General features: G+C 34.8%; 2 protein-coding genes across 3 annotated transcripts in view; one reads left to right on the plus strand and one right to left on the minus strand.

Annotated features, from left to right (window-relative positions):
• Positions 1-16,291, minus strand: part of LOC135075830 (NADH dehydrogenase [ubiquinone] flavoprotein 2, mitochondrial-like) — a 219,418-nt gene that overhangs the window by 87,611 nt on the left and 115,516 nt on the right. The gene's annotated exons all lie outside the window — the stretch shown is intronic.
• Positions 1-16,291, plus strand: part of LOC135072018 (uncharacterized) — a 60,981-nt gene that overhangs the window by 15,048 nt on the left and 29,642 nt on the right. Inside the window, exon 1 of one of the 2 annotated variants that reach the window (XM_063965952.1) lies at positions 4,611-4,805. The exons of the other annotated variant lie outside the window; for it this stretch is intronic. The gene's annotated coding sequence lies outside the window, so the exon portion shown is untranslated. Of the gene's footprint in view, positions 1-4,610; positions 4,806-16,291 lie in introns of those variants that run through there. 2 annotated transcript variants of the gene reach the window in all.

Genomic DNA, 16,291 nt, shown 5'->3' on the forward strand with positions numbered 1-16,291 from the left:
TACATATATTAGTTTTCTTACTCGACTTGTTACAGCCTGTATGTGTTCCGTCCAATTCAAATTATTATCTATTTCAAATTATTATCTATTAGTAGACCAAGATATTTAATCGATGATGTACTCGAAATGTATGGACAGTTACATGGCGTATTTGCATTTTTACAGCTATGTGCTTGTATGCTAATTTCATTCTGTAGGGGTTGTTTGTTACTTCTTATACTGAATGCCATATATTTTGTTTTTGCCGTGTTTAGAGTCAGTAAGTTATTTATCAGCCATTCATTGATTTTATTGAAGCCTTCATTAGCTTTCCGATTCACGTCATTCCAACTGTCTCCAGTGAATATAAGTACTGTGTCATCGGCAAAGGTAATTACCTCACCATTTATGAGCTGTTTCTGGCACAATTGGTTAACGTAAATCAAAAATAGGGTAGGCCCCAGTATACTGCCCTGGGGTACACCAAAACTCACTTTTTCCTCTTCACTCGTAAAACCTCCAATTTGGACAGATTGAGTTCTATTTGTTAGGTAATCTACAAAAAGTCTGTGTTGGTCACCTCTGATACCTATTTTTTCCAATCTTTCAAGTAGTATGGGAACAGAGACAGTATCAAATGCCTTTGCTAGATCCAGGAATATGGCCAAACATTTCTTGTTTGAATCCATGCTCCCTACTAATGCTGCTGTGAGTCGTTGCGTGGCATCAGTGGTAGAAATTTTATTACGAAACCCGTACTGATTATTTGATATTAATTTTTGGCTTTCCAAATAATATTTAAGTCTTTTATTAATAAGTTTTTCAACTATCTTTGACAGTGTTGGTAGTAGTGAAATTGGTCTATAGTTTGATAAACTGTCTCTGTCCCCAGACTTGAAGATTGGGATTACTACAGATCTTTTGAGCGCGTTTGGGAAGATACCATATTCAAAATAGCTATTGCATAAATTGGTTATGGGTGGGCATAGTGCATTAATAGCAAGCTTGTATAGTTTAGTTGGTATGCCATCCCATCCGGTGGCCGAGCTATTTTTTAAAGATAAGATGGTTGATCGGACCTCATCTTCATCTGTTGGCAGAATTACAAAGGTGGATGTAGTGTTTTGTTGATCCTTAGTTGTTTTTGCTAGGTTATTTTCGTCTAAGTTATTAGCGTTAATTATTGTGCGTGCTAGTTTGCTTCCTACAGTAACAAAGTAATTATTGATATGATTGAGTGAGTCTAATTTGTTTGACGTGACCATGCTGTAATGGCACGCGGTTTTTGGAAATGTCAAATGCGTTGCAGCACGTGAGAAACTGCGCACGCGCTATATAGTAGATTTATACTGATTTAGAACGGACTCAAATTGAAATACAAGTTCTCCAGACATAACATTTTGAAACACTCAAAGTGAGCTGTTATTTTAACGACCCAGACACAAATCAAGCAACTTGAATTATTTCAGAACATGTTTAGGTAAAAAAATAACAACCGTTTTTTAGTTACGACTGCAAATTAGTGTGTAATAGTTGCAGAAAAATAAGTGAAGTAGGTAATTTGTAATGTTTTTAATTTAAGTCGACTAGTACAGGCTGCCAGCAGGTCATCTTACTCGATAATTTTTAATTTTTAAATCAAGCCCTAAATCGATGGAAGTTAGAATAGCCGTAATGCCTGTAGACAATGTAACATTGATTTCAATACCACAAAGTAGTAGGTACATTACATGTCCCTACATACTATGCTAGTAAACGAAGTTTTACCGAAATCCAATAAACGTTTCATCGTCTAACTAAAGATACTTTGTACCAATTGTATCTACGGGTCGCACGAAGCAGAACCAGCAGAACTCTCGGCTTAAAAACCGACAACTTTGTATCCCAGTCATCGTTAAAACCTAGCATGATCAGGCTGCCTTGAATTAATTACGCTAGATTATTCCAGCTAGTCTCAGGCCAGTCTAGCGTTTAGAAAGCTAGGGCGGAAGGGAGGTGTGGCCGATGGGACAGGTAATGCGATTTAACTCTGCACCTTCCGCAGAAGCGGGGTGACCCGCAACTTGATAAAGCATTTTAATGTCAACAGGTTAGCAGAGTTAGAAAAGTTAGTTACATTAATAATGAACGAATAGACGCTTTTTGAACTATTTAATCATTCAACCGGTTGAGGTATGAAATAAGTTAGTAGTTTGTGATCAAAAGGGATACAAAAAGGGTGACTTACCCAAACTTAAGCCCTATACTGTAATGATCAAATACATATTTTAGTGTATGTTTTAGATTGAACCTGCTACCCTTTCAGCCCTACAAGCTCTTTTGGGTATCGGTGATAAAAATTCGTAAACGAAGAGGATAATAATTATAATAAATCTTATTCTTCATGCTTTTGGCTCAAAATAAAGTTTTAATAAATTAATTATGCTTAAAATAATGTATGAAGCCAAAACTCGTTCGGGCGATAACACGGGCAGAAATAAATATAACTACTGTACTGAGATAGCAAAAAATCATGGAGTCTGGCAAAAAAAAATCAAACCTGTGTGATGAATTTTCTTTACTTCTACTATCTGGTATTAAATACATTAACATGTTTAGTGACTACGAACATACCCGCGTGTTTTTACATGCAACCACCTATTAATATAAAGTGGTCTATTTTGCAGCATTCTGGTATAACCTGATACATCAATGTTTAAAATATAAAACTAGTTTTACTATCCTTGCAAGTTACTTTTAGTAAATCGTTACTCAGAGCTGTCCCACGTAGGCAATTAAAAAATAAATTATTCCTACTATCTTACCAATTACCGGCAAATAAATAGAGCTTGTGTTATGGTTACTAAATAACAGTTAAGCGTAGTTAAAATTAAGTTAAAAACTTCACTACTTCAGTTAAAAATGTTCATGCTTAAGCTGGGTTGCACCATCATACTTTAACTTTGACAAACGTTAAAAATCTGTCAAACTCCATACAAAAAGCACCGGTTATCGTTATAGTTACGGTCAAAGTTAGGTGGTGCAACTCAGCCTTAATGTCATGCCCACTAACATTTTGACTCCCGCAGGACAACTATGAAGATTTCACGTAAATAATATGTATGTAGTTGATGTGCTGAACCACCAGCCAACCAACCAATTGTTGTACCAGTTAAAGTCTTGGTACCACTTTACTGAAAACTGTTGTCATGAGTACTGACTTCTTTTATATAATTTACGTTTATCGCATAACTTTCTAGGTTTTTTATATTGCCTATTATATCTTCAGTTAGAACTCCAAAGACTTTGAAAGTTAAAGCTTGTGTAATAATTTCCATTTTCCATTTTAGAATACATCCGTCTACGGTTTTTTTAACAACTTCACAATAATTTCGTAGAGCGAACATTTTAGTTTTGAACTGGTGTCTTTATTTGCTGTGTCATCCCATAAGAGGCGAGGTCGAATTACTAACAACAATATGAGTTACCATGAAAACGTGAGGTAATGTACAATGTACATACCTTGAGCTTTATAACTTAAATTGTGTGTACTTCGTACTACTTCCTAGCGTTATTTGCTTGCTTTTTTATTGTGAGTAGCTGGACTCGTTGAACTAAAGCTGCGGCCACATTAATGTTGGTGCGTCGTGCGTTAAAGTCTCCTAACATTTTATTTCCATACAAAACCTCTAACACTGTAATTTTTCTTCAAAACAACGAAAAGAGAGGCCACCATGGACTAGCTGATGTAATTTAGCCAGGCCTCGCACTCCGTGAACCAATGATCTGTTGAAGGTCCTTGATGAGAGCAACACAGGACCGATCGTTGTGGAAAACCTTAGGGGCAGCTTTTTTCCAGCAGTGGACGTCTTTCGGATGAAGAACGAACGGTTTTCAAGAAAAGAACTGCATATTATTGTGTGACCACAACCTTAAATTACAGCTTCAGATTTTCACGTTGCGTTTCAACCGTCCCTGTGAGCACTGTAAAGAAACTGTCAACATTACAAAGTGCGACGTCTACATTCTGATTAGCGACGTGATGTCATATTGTCCGATTGTTTACAATTACTTCTTACGGATTCTACAAACAAAGCCCACGAAACGCTTACGTCGTGAGTATTACGAATTTACGAGGCACAAGTCATCGTTAAAATTAAATAGTGCTAATACTGAATTGGCTGCAAACGTAGCGACAATTTATTTTACTTTTGAAATAAATCGCAGAAATATATTTACATTAACACAAACCCTATTTATTATTGAGATTTATGTTACTTTCCCAACCGAAGCGTGAAAATACTTGCCAAACCAAATAGCAATTTCCATTTCGGAGGATCAACGAAACCCTATCATGAGCATCCACAATTTCACCTGAATATTACAATCTCATTCTGGAATCGAATTTGTTCACGTGCGAGAAATCCCGCCTGACACCGATCTTAGAAGTTCACTTAGAGCGTTAAGCATTCGATGGAATTTGAATACTGATTGCATTGCTGAGGATGTGGATGGTGATTTGTTGTTTCGTGTAAGAAAAGCAGTAATGGATGATGAAATACTCGATGTAACAGCGGCGAGTGCCGAAGTAATATTCGTCGGTGGTGACCACGAAGCGTCCGTCGCAATAACTTTAGTTCAGTGCCGCGTTCTCGAAGTGGCGAACGTATCGACGCTCTTCCGAATAGTCTCCTATCATTAAAAGGCGTTTGATAAGTTAACACTCGCGTAAATATTGGTCTAAAGTGGATGTTTATATTGATCGTGCACTTAGTAAGTTAAGTGTAGTGTCTTCGATATTTAAGGATAAAACTTGGAAGCCTGAAAGCCTTCTTTGAACTTTGAAGGTACGTCTCGGTCAACTTTGATCTACTTTTTTCGTTCTAAGATTCTGCCAAATAAAAGATCTGAAGCAATAGAATTTGTGTACAAAGAAAGAAAGAAACATCTTAAAACATTAGGTATTCGTAGTGAAGCAATGTCTGCTATGGAGAAACAGGTTTGGCCTCTCCTTAAGTTTTGTTATGCATTATTACTTGCTTTATCAAATTGATGGTAATATAACGCATAATTAATTATTAAATTAAACTGGTTATACTCGATAGTATTCTATTACTTACCATTCTAATTTTTCACATTAGTGAGAATTAGTGTTGGGTTCACAAGAGTATTTTTGCTTACAATCCAAGTAGCTATTTTATTAAATCTTCTGAAATTTCTTCTTGTTTTACAAGGTCTTGAGATTTATTATTAACATATTAGTTAATGCGTTGTTGCTATTTAATAAATTCAAATATATTCAATAAAATTTGACTATATTTTAAGAATTACATAGTCGTAAATCTTATGGACAAGTGGCGTTCTTTTAATAATGTCTGATGATGACGACACCATAAAACCTCGATGTCCCATCAAACCTGATGACAGTGAATCACTATGAGATCATTGCAATCTAAGTAGGTACGGTGTGTTAAGCTAAACACTGTGTCATCTTTGGTTAAGTTGAAGACTATTAAAAAGCTATCGGTTTTTTACCCATTAATTTGTTTTTCTTTTATATCTGGACCACCGAGTATTGTACATTTGTTGATAAAAAAATCATCATTTGAGCAAATTTCAGTGAAACCTACCAAATCTATGTAAGACCACTTATGTACCTGGAATTACGCAAATAAAGAAATTTGATTTGATTTTGATTTGATTTGATACGTTTGGATACTTCAACTGAATAATTTCCCAATCGAAATTGTCATTTCTTGCAAATATGAAACGGTATACAATTTATCTTCCTTAAATGTCTCTTCAAATGCTTTTCTATCACAAAAACGGGAAATTATCCAAATGGAAGCTGTAACCGAAAAGATGTCTCAAAGATGAATGATGGATTGAAGAAGAAATTCTTATCCTCCAATACTGAAGTTATTTTGTGTTTTGGGGGATTTTTTATATACCTTGGTACCTACAAGAAAGCCTTTTAATCTTATTTATAGTTTAGATGAAACATTACAAAGAAGAACAACATCAAAACACGTACGATAATTGCAAAGCTATAGAAGTCACGGGCAAAAGTTGTCTAAAAAATATAAAAGACCTTTAAAGGTCGACTCCGAACGCATCAGCATATTCCTTGCTATGAGTCATGCTGTTGCTGTAGTAGCAATGGTTAACATAAATCAAAACAAAGGTACCGGAGATAAATTGCCATTCTCATTTCAAGTTACTGCTCGAAATTGCTTTACATTGTATGAACTATGTTGGTGGAATGTTAACTTACATTCCATCAAATTACAACTTGTCATATTACAAGCTCTTGTTTATAGTGCAGTGCATGTATGTAATGGTATGTATGGGTCAAATCTTGCAAGATGAATTAGACCCAATTCCTGACAACCTATTGAGCTGAAATCTTTCATAATGTACCTAATTTGGATTACCGACATAATAATAATAATACACAATGATAATGATGTCATAGAGCTGGTCAGATGATGGAGCCGGGAGGTGGCCTTAAGAAAATAATTTTAATATCAATTTACATTTGGACAATTTGGAATACTTGACAATCGTCCGTTTTTTAATCACAAATACGACTTACTGCCACATGTGGAAAGGCTATCTTCGCCCAAGGGAGTTTGGCAATGCATCGTTGACCTTTCAGAAACCTGTACCAGACTTTTGAAGGCCCCGTGTTGTAACGCAAAGAAAGGCTCAACAGGATTTTATTGTTTCATTTCAGTGGAAGAGAATTATTCCAATTCAAACTTCATTTTACAAAAATAAGATAATTAATTAGTATCTGACTAGAACTGAACTAACGGGAGACTAGACTTTTTGCTGCCTAAGTCTTAAATATAATAAATTTAATAAGGCAAAATATCTTGATAATGATCTTGACCTTGCGCCTCTTGGAGCATGACCGTCAAGCATCATGATAAATGATTAACAACATGTTATATTATGTCTATTACATCAACACAGTGCTGCTACAAGTATTATTTTTCTCTAATACGTCACGTATCATGAACTCCAATTTTCTGGTCGAGTGACTACCTAATCACTTTAGATTTCAAAACAAATCGACTCCAAATTTAGATTCTCATTGTAATCTAGCATCGTTTATACTATCAAACGCAAAGTTTACAATACTAAAAGCATACTTATCGTAACCCACTAAATCATCATTAAATTGCTCTCGGAATATCAGAAGTTCAGTGAACGGAGAAATTTATAATCGTATGTTATTTAGTTCCAAGATCAAAGGAGAACCATTGTGTGTTATTACTAGTTTTTTATCTCGTTCCCTTCATTCTGTTGATGCTTCCCTATAAGTGGTTTTAGAAACAAATAAAAGAGAGCAAAATACGTGAGAAAGTAAATGCGTTACAAATGAATCATCTTCTTTGTAATCGAACGTCGTTACAGTAATTACCTCCGGTTATGTGCAAGGCGATTTCTAAGATAACGTTGCAACACTGGCTTTATCGTGTCTCCTACTGTTTTCATAAATCTTAATGGTTTATCGAGAATTCTCAGGGACGAGACGGTTTTATTGAACAACGCTAATTAGAATAGATTTACGACTGGTACTTTCGAATTAAAAGAAATATCTTTAAATCTAAGTACTATTTCTTGTATTAAAGTAAACGAAACACTAGCTCTCTACAGATTTTTTCTAAAGCAACATTGAAAATTGGTCCCAGAGGAATAAAGCATTGTCTCTTTCTACAAAATAATAATAATCTATTTTGAAGAAAAAAAATAGGTAGAACCATCAAGATAATGCTTGACAGTAAGTTTAGGAAGTTGATACTGCATCATTTGACAGCATATAAAACATGAATACCCAAACATTGCACACAGATTAGCTAATACGAGTACTTAAATGTAATCTGACAGCCGACTTTCACTGAAAGCAATATGTCACGACGAATGCGGGAATCGCCACCATATCGAATCGCACAGATCACGGAGATCATTGCACTAGAAAGTAAAACGGATTTCCAAGTATTATTTTAAACACTTTTCCTATTGTTCTCGATAATAGTGTTTGGTACGTTAATAATAATTTCTAGTATTATTTACTACTATAAAGGACAAACTCGTTTCATTCTTTTTTTCGGTTGCAAATCAAGGAGTAACTAAAGCTATATTTTTTGGTTCAGATTCCACAGTCTTCCTAATTTTATGATTTTTCAATTTCAAGTCAAGGAACCTGGCTGCACAAGAGTTGCAGAGGTGGGAATTAGAGTGGGAAATAGTTCCTTCTAAATGATATTTCAGTGCTTAGGTTAATATTTATAAAATTTAGTTCCTCGCATGAAATGCATGTAATATTGTGATATTTATTTGTAATACACCCAAGAATCAATTAAATAAGTGTAACGGTAGAACGTCAATGGTCACGCCCACACGTCCAATAAAATGATTAAGTGAAATAGTGTGAATTGTTCACATACTTTCATCATGACATAATTTGTTGATTTACCGAGAAATGGTATTGTAATTGATATCCAGTAGGTTAGGGATCAGGTTTAATATATGTCAGCTATTTAAGACTTTATGACCATAACGGTAAACAATAAATTATATTTTTAATCATAATCTGTTATTGTATAGGTAGTATTAGGTAGTGATACGAAAACAATGCTTGCTTTGTGATCGATAGAGATTTAAAGAATAGTTTCGTTTTAATCAACTATGTTATAGTGTCGCATTGTCTTAAGTCGTTTTGTAATTTTAATTAACACCATGATTGAAACGTTAATTACTCATTGATCCACCTTATTATTACGTCTTAATCAGTTACTCAATCTGCTGACCGCATAACTAAATTCTTAAGTAGGACGATTAAACATTTGATCAACAATACAGTATTTCTGAGTCATATTTAATGTACAAAATTCTTCTTTAAAAAGGCGACATGCTTGATTTAATTATAACATCACTTCCACTTACCTTTAAAAATGTCTTTAGTTGTAATAGAAATAAATGATGTAAGGCTTGTATACTGATACGACTGCAATTTTTGAAACAATAACTAAAATAAAAGCATCTCTCCTATTTGTCGTCGTCATTGTTAGTTACAATGTGTTACAACTTTGTAACATTCTAAAAGTGACTGTTCTGTTATACCCTATACCAATCTTTTACAGCACATTTCGGTTTGACATCAGTTACAATCGAAAGCACATCAGTCTACACGTTTTCGTTGCCAAATTACTATTACAAACAGTGTCAACTTGATATGCTACCTACCTATACCTTAAGGTTTATCTTTAATAGCTAGGTATTTCATTGTCATCCATGTAACTAGTATGGGTGCAGTGAACTTTGCTCGTGTTCATTCATCCCTCATTAGGTCCGAGCGGAACGGGATTATTTGAACTCCCACCTACTGTTTACACTGTCAACCTGTGTCAACACTTGTATTGGTACAGTTTTGTTCCTCATACACTGTAATATGCTCTTGTATGGAAATTTAAAAAATGTAGGCATGAGTTTATAAGGAGTGATTAAAGTGAATTGGTTGAACCCAAAACATTTAAGCCCCTGAAAAAAATTCAAATAATTTAATTAAATTAAAATCAATAATAATTATTACTGATTTTAATTTAATTAAATTATTTGAAGGGAAAAATAAGGACTAATCTGAATAATTGGACATTTGAGGAATGCAAAAATCTATTTATGCTTTCCCTCGGGAATAAACTATTTTCGAACGCTTAGGACGCCCGAAGTTACGAAGACTAGTCAGTGGTTCGTAAGTGGGTATAACAATCACCATAAACATTGGCTAATTAAGTAACAAAGACATTACTTGACTACCTAAAAAGTTTTGTAACTCAGCCGGTACCTATGCAAATTGAAGCACATGATTACTTATACAATACATATTACTACGCAAGCTAAAAGCTAAAGTAGCTAAAGTCGTTAGGCGCTATTATTTACCTCATCCTTTCAAATTCCTCTTTTGTTTTATTATTTATTTGCGCCTTTTTGCCGTTCAGAATTCAAAGCAAAGTTCTCTTCTCTGACAGAGTTAAAACGAATATAATTAGGCGTACGTCTAAAGTCTTTTAAATCTTTTATCTTGTAAATGCCTTATTTGCCGTCAAGTTTCACAATCCGTGAGACAAAGCCACTTTTGAATATTTCATGTTTTTGTTCTAAACGGTATTCTCACCTCAGTGTTGTGTCCTAAGTATAAAGTAATATAAATATTCATTCGGAAAAGCACTAACACCTGAGCAACTGTTCATAATGCTGAATTACATATCATTTGCATGAACGGATTCATCATTTCTATGTGTTGCATGCGTGTTCTCTATTACCATATTAGGCGTGAAATTACAATACTTGCCTACTTACTAAGGGTAATAATATAAATTCATAGAAAATATGGTACGGCTCCGGTTGCAACGGATCGAAACGAGGTTTTTTCATTTTATGCATTTATTTCCTAAGTCACCGATAAGCACGCGATGTCAATATAACAATATTGAACCGAAACTTATGAGAAACTAACTTTGAAACTTTATGTAACTTAAGAATTTTTGAATACGTAGAAGTAGAAGCTAGAAGATGAAATGAGTTTCACGATTTTATTTTTCGTCACGTTCACGTCACAATCAAATTATGGTAGTCAAGTTATTTCTAAAACCTAGTCCTCTAAAAACTCTAAATGAATGAATAGTCACTAGTAGGTACCTACGTCTAACATGCATCGATCAGTCTTACATTGTTCATATTATTGAAGATTTAATGAGTAAGTAAAGATGTGAAACCCGTTTCATAGCTGTAAGCGTATAAAAGCTTTCATCGAGCTATGTATTGTGGCCCTCCCAGCCTAGTGGTGCAATTACGTATATTGCATCATCGCGACACAGATTCCTGTCCAGACGCCTCGTTTCTGCCCATACAAGATCCTAATTTATCATACAACTGTCCAAATAAGTACTACCAGCTGTTCAAATTATTCTACACGCAAAGTTTTCATTTACTTCAACCAAAGGACAAAATCACAAAGTTAATAACGACCAAAATGGATGAAGTGTTTTCTTTTTCTTAAAACGGGCCTTTATAATATCAAAGACAGGAAATATTAAGCTTAATTACCAGAAAATTGTGAAGATTTACGTCTAATTGATGTCTTTGACCTTTTGTTTATTTCTGTTTGAACTCGCTTTAAGAGGATGATAGGATTCGTCGTGAGAATTTCAAAAATAAAAGAGTCATTTGTCAATTATTATTGTCTGTCGTAAATATTCCCAAAAAATTTTTTATGATTTCTGACTTATTTTAGACCTAATGTGACATCGGTCTTAAAATTACATTTCTATTTACAATCGATCGAACTATCTATTTTGTACTCTTATCTACCCCACGAAAAAAAAGAAAGCTTAGGCAGAGTTTATAATTTGTTAAATATACCCATATCCCAATATTCGCTCAACACACAGATTATATGAGAAGCTGATTTAATATTTCGACTGATCATGCTACGTAACGAGAGGTTATTGACACCTCGATACAAGTTTTGGGAATGGAATGAGCCTACTACAATGGGCCATCAAATATAATTAAGTTTGGCACCTAATCTCTTCGTCAGTGATTACGCGACAAGGGACCTGTACCTTAGATAGAATAAAGTGGATTTCCGAGTCATAGTAACGGAAGTCTTACTATCAGATTTTACGTAATTAAAATTTAAAATAATGGAATGGCATATTATGTTTTGTGTTCAAAAGTTTTGCGTTTTTTGACAGATTTTAACTCGAAGTCTAATTCCAAAGTTTTTAGATCATGTAAATGGCATGAGAGAACCAAAATCAATCAAACCGCAAAGAATTTTAATTGATGACATTAAATATCAATTTGGCAAATAGAAAACAGTTTTTGAGGTTAAATACGTAGGCCAGTATAAACCGTTAGCACAAAACCGCGTGTTCTAAAGTCTCTTGTCATTCAATGGCGGAGTGCAGTTCATTGAGGTTAAGGCACAATATGCCTCCATATTCCCTCTATAGGAACACTCGCAAAGGCAAGAAAGAACCTTGTTCCGGAGCGTGAAAGCGTCAGCGGGGTAAAGGGACCAGCTATAGAACAGTGATGTGTGTAGTATCGAGTGACGGAGATATGCAAGTATCGAGTGACAAATACTTTCCAGATTAAATTACCAAGGAATAAGCCGTTTTGTAGAAATCTAAATTTTCTCTTATGTAGGTACTTACAGCCGACAGCTTAGCAGACTTTTCATTTTTGGTACAAAATAGGACCCATTACAACTGTATCATACCTCAATGTTGAGTTGAGCTTGACATGCTTTCGTCGGTACCTACCTACTTGATATACATAATTCTAGATTGTTCCCTAAGCAAAACACCGATTCAGGGTTCAAAATAAACAGGTAGGTAATTAAGTTACTAGTTGGAAGCGTGACATAATAGCCTATTTGGACTCGCTTTAAACACGCAGATGCCGTGGATAGAGGTAACTATAATAGAGGTGACTTAACACGTGTAACTGATATAAATATCGCGTGATTCGTGACAACCCTGAACCTTCAGCCACAAAACACCCGTGTGTCGGTAGATGCTATTGAAAATATCCGCCCTTATAAAGTGGTTGAGAATTCCTTGAAAAGCTTCAAGCAGCATTGCACCTTTTATTTATTCGGCTTCTCGATATTATATTGGACGAGGATTTAAGAAATGTTTACTCTTTCATGTCGAATAATACGTTTGAGTTAAATGCATTCAATATAGCTTACGTAACGATAATAATGATAGTGTAAAGATATTTTTAAAAGGAGGATCACATTTCGATTTGTTTCAGAACAAAAATATGTATATTAATGCCACATGATGAATCAGAAAATAAATATGACTTATACATATAAATGTTAATAAGCAATTTTATTAATGATCTTCATATTCAATGTATATTTTTGTGTTTTTGCAGGTAATGCCAGCTTTGATAATTCCACATGTTTGATGAGAAATCCACGTGATAGGTCCACGTGTGTTAATTATTTAATAAGTAGGTAAACGTTATATCAGTTAAGGTAAACTCAATCACAGATTTCCCGGCCGGTTTGCTTTTTGTATGTCTCTGCTAATTTTAAAGCGCAGTTAATTTAATGCTGAAGTAACCCTTTTCAAAACTACTGAAATAACAGATAACCCTTGACTTATGCATTTGCCTGTACATCAGTAATAAATGGGTATTTAAGTTACCCATACAACTGTCTCCAGGAATTCACAATTTATGTCTGAAGTTTAAGCCACGGAATAACTAATTGTGCGACTGTGCATAATATTAAATATCCCATCAAAAACAATGTACTACAAGTATTGTTTTTGATGGGATCTCATTTCTTTTTGTATTTTGTAGACAGCAGTTATGTATCTAGAAAACTGGACCGAAATTGAAAAATTTTACTCGACTTGGCGGTTGCACTACCGTGCCCCCAAATATTTTAGTTTTTCCTTGATTCATACACCAAACACTACTTATATTCCAAATTTGAAGCTTCTAGGTCTGCTAGAAGTGCCTTAGAATTTTGATGATCGGTGAGTCAGTCAGTGAGTCAGTCAGTGAGTGACAAAATTAAGTAACTTTGACCCGTTATAATTCTTAAACTACTGGTTCAAATTGAATGAAATTTTAAATATACCGTGTCTTTACAATGCCTGCATAGCTAATGAAAATTCAGCCTTCTAGTTTTATCCACAACGAAGTTACAGGCGGTCGAAAATGGCCTGAATTGCTTCGAGAAAAGGATGGTACGGCCGTGCCGCTTTTTTGCTCGACTTGGTGGGGGCACTGCCGTGCCCCCAGATTGAATGTCTTTGCCACAATCTTTATTTGAAATTAGTCCTATAGAAACATACTAATCTTCCTTGTAAAAATTTCAACCGTTGCACACTTCTTTAAAAATGAGTTGAGTATAGAAATGTAATTTAAAAAAGTGTTGAATACTTGATAACTTTTATTACTAAGGGTGGATTCGACCAAACAAGAGTAAATTATACCAGGAGTTATTCTCGGATAAAAGGTTGGTCGAATCGGGCGTAAGAGGGTTAGTTTATTTGTTAATATCTGCTTATCTTAATGAAATATTGTTTCTAATGCATCATTTATCTATTAACAGCGATCTAGGTCAGAATAGTTATATCGGAGGAATCTATAAAAGTTAACAATGGCTCTGCTATCGAACTTACCACGTGCCCCATCGGGCACTCGAAAGTCACGAAAAGTGGTTATTGGATAGATAACATTGTATTATTTAGGTTGTAATTATTTACGGACATTGCGCTATTTCGTTACTAACTGATTGTTTAACAACATTGACGCATATTTAGGTCATCTTTCCAAAAAATTGCTCATTTTCTTTTAAAATTAAATATTTTGAGGTATTCTAAGTTCTTTTCAATATCATCAACGAGTCAACCTCTATTATCTATTCAATCAAAATTCTATTAATTATTTTTAATGTGAAGTGTCACAATAAATCTCATAACAAAACGAAATTTCATTTCTGATGGGCCTATCAAACTTATCAGTAGGTCAGTAGTAAAACGAGTTAACATAAAATGTCACAGTTCAAGGTATTTGTTTATTCTTGAAATTATACGCCCCTTATTTGTTTTGGATGTAAATTTTACGGTCCATGATATTTTGTTCGTACGAATACTATGCGTGCCACATAGGGAAACGTACCTAAGCCGTTTCTAACTGCTTGGAAAGAAATAAAGCTCCGATCCACTACTAACAGTAGCAAAAGTACGAGAATTTCGCTTTTAATTCCTTTTGTGAGAAATGTCAGCCCGCGCAAGACTTAGTCAATATTATCACTTAAATCAATCAGTTGTTGAAATACATACCTAATACATAGTTAGTTGTAAGGCTTTTTGCGACACAATCATATCAATCGATCGAAAATCTAACAGCTTCACTTGTTGATTCTGTTACAGTGCTAAGAAAGTTGAAAGTTACCTCACGTGTGCCATAATAACACATAATATCAGTCTTGAAATAATGACATTGTGATCGTGAATGAAAACGATTTTGGACGTGGACTCAGCTAGGATACTTGTGAGTCGTGGATAGTCAGGGACACAGCCAGTAAAGCTTGTGGAGGTCAGAAGCGACAAGAATATAATGGCGCAGTTAAGTACACTATGTGAGAAATTATCGAACAGAAGCGCGAGCACGCACACCGAAGCATGGGCGACGCACTGCAAAACTAACTGAAGTGCATATTTACACTAATGTATCGATCAATTTCCCGCATAGTGTAACTGCGCCATAACTCTCTATCGCCTCTCTCCCACTATATCGCTATCTTAAGCCCGTATCGTAAACCTAGTCCACAATGCGTCACGGCTAATCTTGGCCAAGTCGACGACACTCGACCTCACCTGACTCACGATTCCGCAAACGAACCCACAGGCGGCACGTCAAGTTCAACACTGCTGCTTCTTATTGTACTTGTTATAAGTCCTATTTTGGAACAGAAATGAATAATCTGTGCTGACTGTACGGAAATTAGACGATTAGGTTTAATCACGTATGATCCAGCTAGTCCTATTGATTTTGCAATTAATTTGTACACGATTCCGTGTTATTTCTTTATTACTGCGAAATCGGATACGAGGATGTTTGATATAAATATTAGGATTAAAGCTTTTATTTGACTTCTTATACTTATTTAATTTTAATTGGGGTTTTAATAGCCTTTGGGTAATTTTTACATTGAACTACAGGGCTAAAGTTACGAACTGAATATCTAATGATGGAGAAAAATATATACTTTCGATTAAGTCTCATGGTAAGCATGTTTTAATATAGGTACCTACTCGTAAAAGTTACTGCGAGGCTCATTTTAGCTCGTGGAACCATAATTGGTCGCATGAGACCGCGGTAACAATTAATTTCTATTGTGTCTCGATTCGCTGATAAGGGTTAATAAAATCAAATGGACGTACCTATTATAAAAGCTTCTATAAGACTATGTTAATAAAACCAAATGATGCCAAATAAAAACCATTTCAGGCAATATTTTAACTCGTGGCTTATCTACGTAAACTTCACGCCCATCGCGAGGCATAATAACTCGGTTGCTTTTAAAATAAAACTGAATGGACTTTTTCAACCGACTCCGCCCCGTTTTTTAATAAAAGCCAAATTTAGGTCAGACATGTAATAAGTCCGTCGACGGGAAATTGAGAATATTTAATTTTGCACCTTTTATTGAAAACTAGCTTTTGTCCGCGGCTTTGTCCATTTATTCCGGGTTGACAAAGCTATCCGAATCATAGTAAGTATAGGC

Source organism: Ostrinia nubilalis, chromosome 1 (assembly GCF_963855985.1).
Source record: "Ostrinia nubilalis chromosome 1, ilOstNubi1.1, whole genome shotgun sequence".
NCBI classification, from domain to species: domain Eukaryota; kingdom Metazoa; phylum Arthropoda; class Insecta; order Lepidoptera; family Crambidae; genus Ostrinia; species Ostrinia nubilalis.